Source organism: Quercus lobata, chromosome 8 (genome assembly GCF_001633185.2).
Source record: "Quercus lobata isolate SW786 chromosome 8, ValleyOak3.0 Primary Assembly, whole genome shotgun sequence".
In the NCBI taxonomy this organism is placed as follows: Eukaryota; Viridiplantae; Streptophyta; class Magnoliopsida; order Fagales; family Fagaceae; genus Quercus; species Quercus lobata.
The window spans coordinates 52,371,990-52,378,763 of record NC_044911.1 but is presented as its reverse complement, the minus strand read 5'-3'; the positions used below and the strand labels follow the sequence as shown (position 1 = coordinate 52,378,763).

General features: G+C 31.5%; 1 long non-coding RNA gene across 2 annotated transcripts; it reads left to right on the top strand.

Moving 5' to 3' along the window:
• Positions 1-762: 762 nt before the first annotated feature.
• On the top strand, positions 763-5,849 carry LOC115954599. 2 transcript variants are annotated; one of them, XR_004083930.1, is made up of 4 exons: positions 763-1,067; positions 1,372-1,547; positions 1,852-4,874; positions 5,442-5,849. It is a non-coding gene; the product is annotated as an uncharacterized LOC115954599 (long non-coding RNA). The 2 variants fall into 2 exon arrangements; XR_004083929.1 differs by having other exon boundaries at positions 5,437-5,849.
• The last annotated feature ends 925 nt before the right edge of the window (positions 5,850-6,774 follow it).

Genomic DNA, 6,774 nt, shown 5'->3' with positions numbered 1-6,774 from the left:
GAAAATAACATTTCCTATAAGCATTATCTACCCTTCCACTATGACCAAGGAGGTTGTGTCCTGGATTAAGAGGAAAGTTGTTATGAATTCCCCAGAAAGTTTATTGTAGATTTAATCATGCTCATAAATTTGGGTGACCAAGATTAGGACTCTAAATGCCTTCTCCCCTGCCTCTTTAGTGGAGGTCACATATCAATCAACACATGACATTTTGAATCTTACACTAGTTCTATTATTGTCCACTCAAGAACACTTTCTATCATTTATAGCTGATTTAACATGGGCAAGCTCTTGCACCTTTGCACACATGCATGCATTTTCAGATTTGCCCTCAAATAGAAAATAGCAAGTATTTGCAAACTCATAATCAGGCCCCAGTTCAAACAATGCATCTGAGATGATCTATAACCCCCCCCCCCCTCTTTTTTTCCTCTTATCAGGTACGTGAAACAACAGCACTTGGTTGACGTAACTGAGATCTATAACCAGCTGAGATGGGAGAAAAAGCTGTCTACCTTCTATTCCTATTCTTTGTTTCTCTGTTCTGGTATCTAATCTAATACTATATATAATAGCAGAAGCCTTTAAGGAGGTGTTGCCATGTTAGGAAAAATGGCCCCTTAAAATTCAGACACGTATAAGTTAAGCGATAAAATACGATGTTTAGCAATACTGTAGCACCATTTAAAAGCCTCTCTATAAATAATAAAAATTAACCGGTTAAAATACTATGCACACAGAGATAGAAATAGAAATAGAAATAGAGAGAGAGAGAGAGAGAGAGGCGATGAGGCAATGAAGGCTCCGTTCAATCTGATAAAAGAAAAAACCTCCATTAAAAAAACAAAAAAAAACCATTCCAGAGCACATATTTATAACAAAGTAGCGCGTCTAACTCTATCACTTCTTCACTCCATATTCGGAAGGTACGCATTGAATTTTTCTGGAACTTCTTACTAGCAAAGAGAGAAATATCTAAGGCTAGCCATCACCATCAATTTCCCCACCACCATCCGTTCCCTTTCCAGATTCAGACCATCAGATCACCAGAACCGACATCGACAACGGTACATTTTTTTTTCCTCAATTTTGTAGGTTTGTGTATAAAACGTTACTTTTAATTGAATTTTTTTTTTGTTCGGTCGGTTTAGATTTGATTCGTTTTTGTTATGGGTTTTTGGATTCTCTATCAAAATGTTTATTTTCTCAATTTTAGATATTTGCTTTTGTTTTGTTTTTTGTTTGTTTTTTTAGATTACAGAAATCACTAAAAAAATTGATTTTAGTTTGGGTACTTCTGTTTCTAATCTTAACGAAATATTTGGGATTGAATAAGTATAGAATTGAATGTTGCATTGATACTTATTTTAGGTTTTTTTGCCAAAATACGGTTGAGAGAGAGAGAGATATGTTGCAAAAATACAAGGAGAACCGAGAAAGAGAACAATAGAGAGAGAGATTCGGTCTGTCTCAATTTCTCTCAAGATTAGAATTCACATAAAGGCCTACTTCCTCCCAAAGTCTACGTCCTTCCAGAACTGCTACTGGTTAGTTTTTCTCTTTGCTTTTCAGTTTATACATTAAATTAGATCAGGTTTTAATAATTTGGCTGGATTGTTTTTAATTTGACTTTTTGGGTTATATTTCTGATTAAGGTGTTTGAGTTATTATTATTATTTTGTTTTGTTTTGTTTTGGGTATTTGGTTAAATTGATGTGTGGGTATCTATTTATGGTGTCCAATTAAAACTCAAATGAATGGAATGAAAGTCCTTAAGTGAGTTCCAGTCTCTTTTGGATACTTTAAAGATCAAAACAGAGCAATAGATAATTGGGTTTTTTCCTTTTTTAGGTCTTTTAGAAGAAGTGACGTGGATCTCTTTGGGGTATGCTTTTCAATTTGTTCAATCTATCATTTTTTTGAAGAATCAGGTATTACCTTCAAACAATGGGTATGACCTTTTTAATAGTTTGTTGAATTCATTTTTTTTCCCAATTTATTACACATGGTACAATTCTAGGTATTATACAAAAATGAAAAAATAAAAATAAAAAATGCCTCTTCAAATGTGGCATCATGATTATGTGAGCAAGGTATGTATTCTCTTCATGATATGTTGCGATCAGATTGTATTCTAATCATGCACCACAACTGTGTATTATCCATACTCTCAAGAGGATTGACTCTATATATCTTATGTGCCTACTTTGCTATAATGGATGTGGTTTAGTATGGTGTGACTAGGTGCCATGCATTTGGAGTCTCATTTGAGACTAACTGTGAGAGTTAACAAAACTATTTTTTGAGAAATTAATATAAGAAATGCATTTACTAAATAGGAGTACATTAATAGAAAAGACATTCCTAAATCCCTAAAAATTATTTGCAAAAAAATTGTAAAACCCAGGTTGAATCAAATGCAATCCAAATAGTGGTAATGTTTATTTGCAATGGTAAATATACGCATCACTTTATCATGCATAGTGGTAATGTTTATTTTTCATGACTTCTATTTGTTCAGAGTTTAGGAAAAAAAATTTTGTTTTGGCCAGAAGGAGATGATTGTTAAGAGATTGAATACATACTAGATTGCTTTCGAATATGCTTTGTTTGTTTTTGTGTTTTTCTATTAAAATAAAAATATATGGGAAAAATTGTGTGCTTCATATTTGCTTAAGTTGGTAGAAGTCTTGACAGTGATAAATTTTTGTTTCTCAAGGTTCAGCAAAGGTGAGTGTAGACTTATTGACAATTTTTTTTTCAAAGTGAAATTGGAAGTAGGAACAAATAAAGAAATAGCAAAGATTTTGTTAAAAAAATGTGTTACTTCATATCAAGGGATTATTTATTTAATATGTTTGTATGATTATTTCCTGCCATTTTAAAAAACCTTCTTACCCTTTCACTTTTTGTTGAAATTCAGATTTGCTGAATTTTCCCTGTCAAGTATGAAACTTAATAATTAATGAATATGCCAAATTTCAACTTGGATGGTTTAAGATCTGAAAGTTTAGACTGCATAGTTATGGGTTTACCCTCTTTCTATTGATGTTACGATATGAGATTATTACTTCTGGTAGTTATTTTGCGTTGCTGGAATTTTGCTCATGAAGAACAAGAAAAGGCATATATTTTAGAAGATGATTCAGTTATTGTTGCTTTGGTATATGAATAAAAATAATTAATTATTGAATGAGTTTTGAATTTTTTTTTTATTTACATATTCTGGAGTATTTAATAAAACCCAATTTCTTGATATGTTAATTTAAGTGCTATTTGGGAAGAATAGAAAGTAGTTTGTACCACCTGAGAAATTTCTTTTTAATGTTGCTTGTTTAGAAATGGATATGTGTTCTTCTTTCTACTATGCATTCTAAATTTTTTATTTTTTGTGGGAAAGGGTCAAAAAGAAAGAAATAAACTAAAGAATAGAGCACATGGTGTGTGTATAGTGTCTTAGGTAAATTTGGAGAACTATGTTGAAACGTTCATATGCTAAGAAGTTTTTTTCCCTGCCTAAAAAAAAAGAACCAAGAAATTAAACCAGAAATAATAGTCTATCTGAAGTGAAGGAAATGTCTATACTTGATGAAATGAAGGACTTTTACCTTTGTTCTCTGATGTAAAAAGTTAAGAAACAGAAAATATCCAAACTACTTGATGTGTTTAAATTTGTTAAAGATGAGATTTTAGATGTAATTCCTCCAGCATGTATGTGCTTCAACTTTGGACATTAGTTTAGTAAAAATTTTCTTGACACTATAGTGCTTATGACCATTACATGCTTGAAACTTCCATGGAGGAGATTTGGTGGCTTGGATTATAAGATGCATTCTTAGAATTTAGACTACAAAAGATTGAGCAAAGTGTAACTTGGCAGAGAAAAAATATGAATTTGTTTTTCTTTTCCAATTTTGTTTTAGGTTCTTTTGTGGTTTTCAACTTTTCATAGATTTAATTTAGAGTGTTTCTTCCAATAGATATTAAAATATTGTTTCTTTGTTTTTATACATTGGAATTTTACCTTATATTATTATTGAATACGTTCTCCTTAGTTTTCGTGATTGTTATAGATTAGCAAAAATAGTTTGAGTGGATTATGAATAGAAGTGCACTTCTACTAAAGAAAACAATTTTTGAAATGTGGAGCTCAAAAGGTTGTATTAGCTTCTATCATTTTAGAGGTTACATTTAAACATGGACAACAATCATCCATTTAGCACACCAAAGAATCCATTTTGTTCTTATTGTGTATACCTTTGTAGTTGGCATGTTCAAGATGGACAAAATAAAAAAATAATGCATGTGAGAAGATATGTATTTGTCATCATTTTTTTTTCCAAGTGCTATTGTGCTATAGTTTTTACAGGTGAATGATGAGGGCCCAATTCATCCAAGTGAAATAGAGCTGGCACTTACAGTTCATTAGGGCTAGAATATGGCTTAGCTCACTAAATGATTTTTGGGTTAATGAGTTCTTAGACTTTATTTTCTGCAATGGCGAATTTTGGACTTTTGACAATGTTATTAAACCTAACTCTATATCCCACAATTGTCATTTTTGTTTTTTGAATTGATTGGCATTATTAAAACAAAGCCTTTAATAAACATATTGACTATTGTATTTATTGTATAGTTATGTCAAATTGATAGTATTTTAAATGTGTAAAATGTACCCCACGCATTGCGCGGGTTAAATGCTAGTTCTGATAATAGACATTCTTATACCCTTGATAAATTGCTGTTTACACTTTTAGAGCAACTTTGGTGAAATGATGCGTTCCCTTTCATGTACAATCTCTTTTAGGTTGATTTGGAGTATTGCAGATGAACCTGAATAATCTGGAATTATTGCATCTGATAAGCATGCTGCTGTAAGTTCATAGATTACCGTTTAGCAAAGGTCATATTTAAGCAACATAAAGTTATAAGATAATTTTTTTTTTTTTTTTTTTTTTTGTTAGCACGTTAAAGCAATTCAATTTTCTTGAGGAGTCACTAGGAAAAGGGAACTTAAAAAAAAAGGATTTTCAGTGACACCTGCTCCCAATGGGTTTTGAACTCCCAATCAAGTGCCATTTGAGCTAGAGCTAATTGGCTGTAAAAGGATTATTACATCATGATCATGTCATATCATGTATTTTGTCTGATACTTGTTTTGAAGTATGGATGAACTCTTCCTCCCGAACTTTATTTTATACCTTATAATTTGAGAAATTAATAAATATCTGACAAATGATAGTTATCAATTACATGTTCCTCACAATTCTCTCCTTTCTTTTTTAACTTATCAAAAAAAAAAAAAAAAAACTCCGCTTTCTTTTTAAATCAAAATTGGTCCATGTTACATTCAAAGCTTCCCCTTGATTCATGTAGTCTCAAATTCATGCATTGCCTCTTTTCCTGGATGAGTCTGATTTACTCTTTCTGGTGAAGGCCAGGTACTTTCAATGGATTACACTTGCCAAAAAGAAAAAGGAAAAAAAGGGGGGGATGGGGGGGGAAGTTAGATACAATTTTTCAGGGATAATTTTCGGGAAGTCTGTAAATTTGGCTGGAATTCGGCAACTTGTATTGTTGGTAGTGCCATTGGTGCACTATGCATTGCAGGCATTCTTTTTATTGTTGTATTAAGTTTTACATTGATACATGGCATGAAGTAACAAAAGTTATGGAGGTCGCCCATTGTGCTTTTCCAATTTCCTATCTAGTATTTTCCACGGAGTTGAATGTGTTTGTGATGGACGAACAAAGGACACAGTTCTGACTGGCATATGGTTCAAGTTTCTTCTTATGTGATACATGCAACAGTTAAATATAAATGATGATCTTTTAACTTCTTGGTATAAGTTTGGCTTTTGTATAGAATTGTTTATCTTGGAAACTTTGTTTATATATCTCTTACCAAGAGAAGAATGATTTGATGTCTTCCAGGCCGAATTTGAATTTCCATATTGTTAATGTTTGTTTCGTTTGCATGTTCGGGCTGGCTTTTCTCTGTGCATGGATTTGTTCAAGAGCAAATAACTAGAATCCAAATAATTATTAGGATGGATCCTTTATTGGATCGCTTGAGTTTTTTTGGTGAACTATAGAGTAATAAGAAAGTTTGTAACAAGCATGTTTCCCAGGTAAGATTGCTAAAATTAATTTTGTATAGCCGAGGCAACAAAACTGATGCTCAATGTGTCAATTTTGTAATTAATAAAACATGTTTAAGGATTAGATTATGAAGGAAACACTGTATCAGCTAAAATGTGATCGCATTGACTGAGGATATTTGTGTTTATTAGAGGCTTACATTACTGGTAGCTAGATAGATTGAGTTCACAAGTCCATATATGTTAATTTGCTATTTCAGGAAGTTAATATCTACTAACTTGTACATACACGTACGTTTATACTTTTGAGAATCTATGTATATTATGGAAAATACATAATATATATATATATATATATATATTATGGAAAATATTGACAGAAGCAAGCCAATAGCATACGAGAACACTAGGAAAGTAAAGCTTTGTGAGTAACCATAAATCTAAAGACAACAAATTTCACAATATTTTTCATAATTGCTAAGGTGATAGGTTATGATTGGTTTATAATAAAAGTGAAAGCAATGGTGATGAGAGTAAGATTTGTGAGTAGCAATAAATCTATGACAATAAATGTTACAATATTTTTTATAATTGCTAAGGTGATAAGTTATGATTGGTATATAATAAAAATGAAAATAGTGATGATTCTAGTGAAAGTAATGTTATACTAATC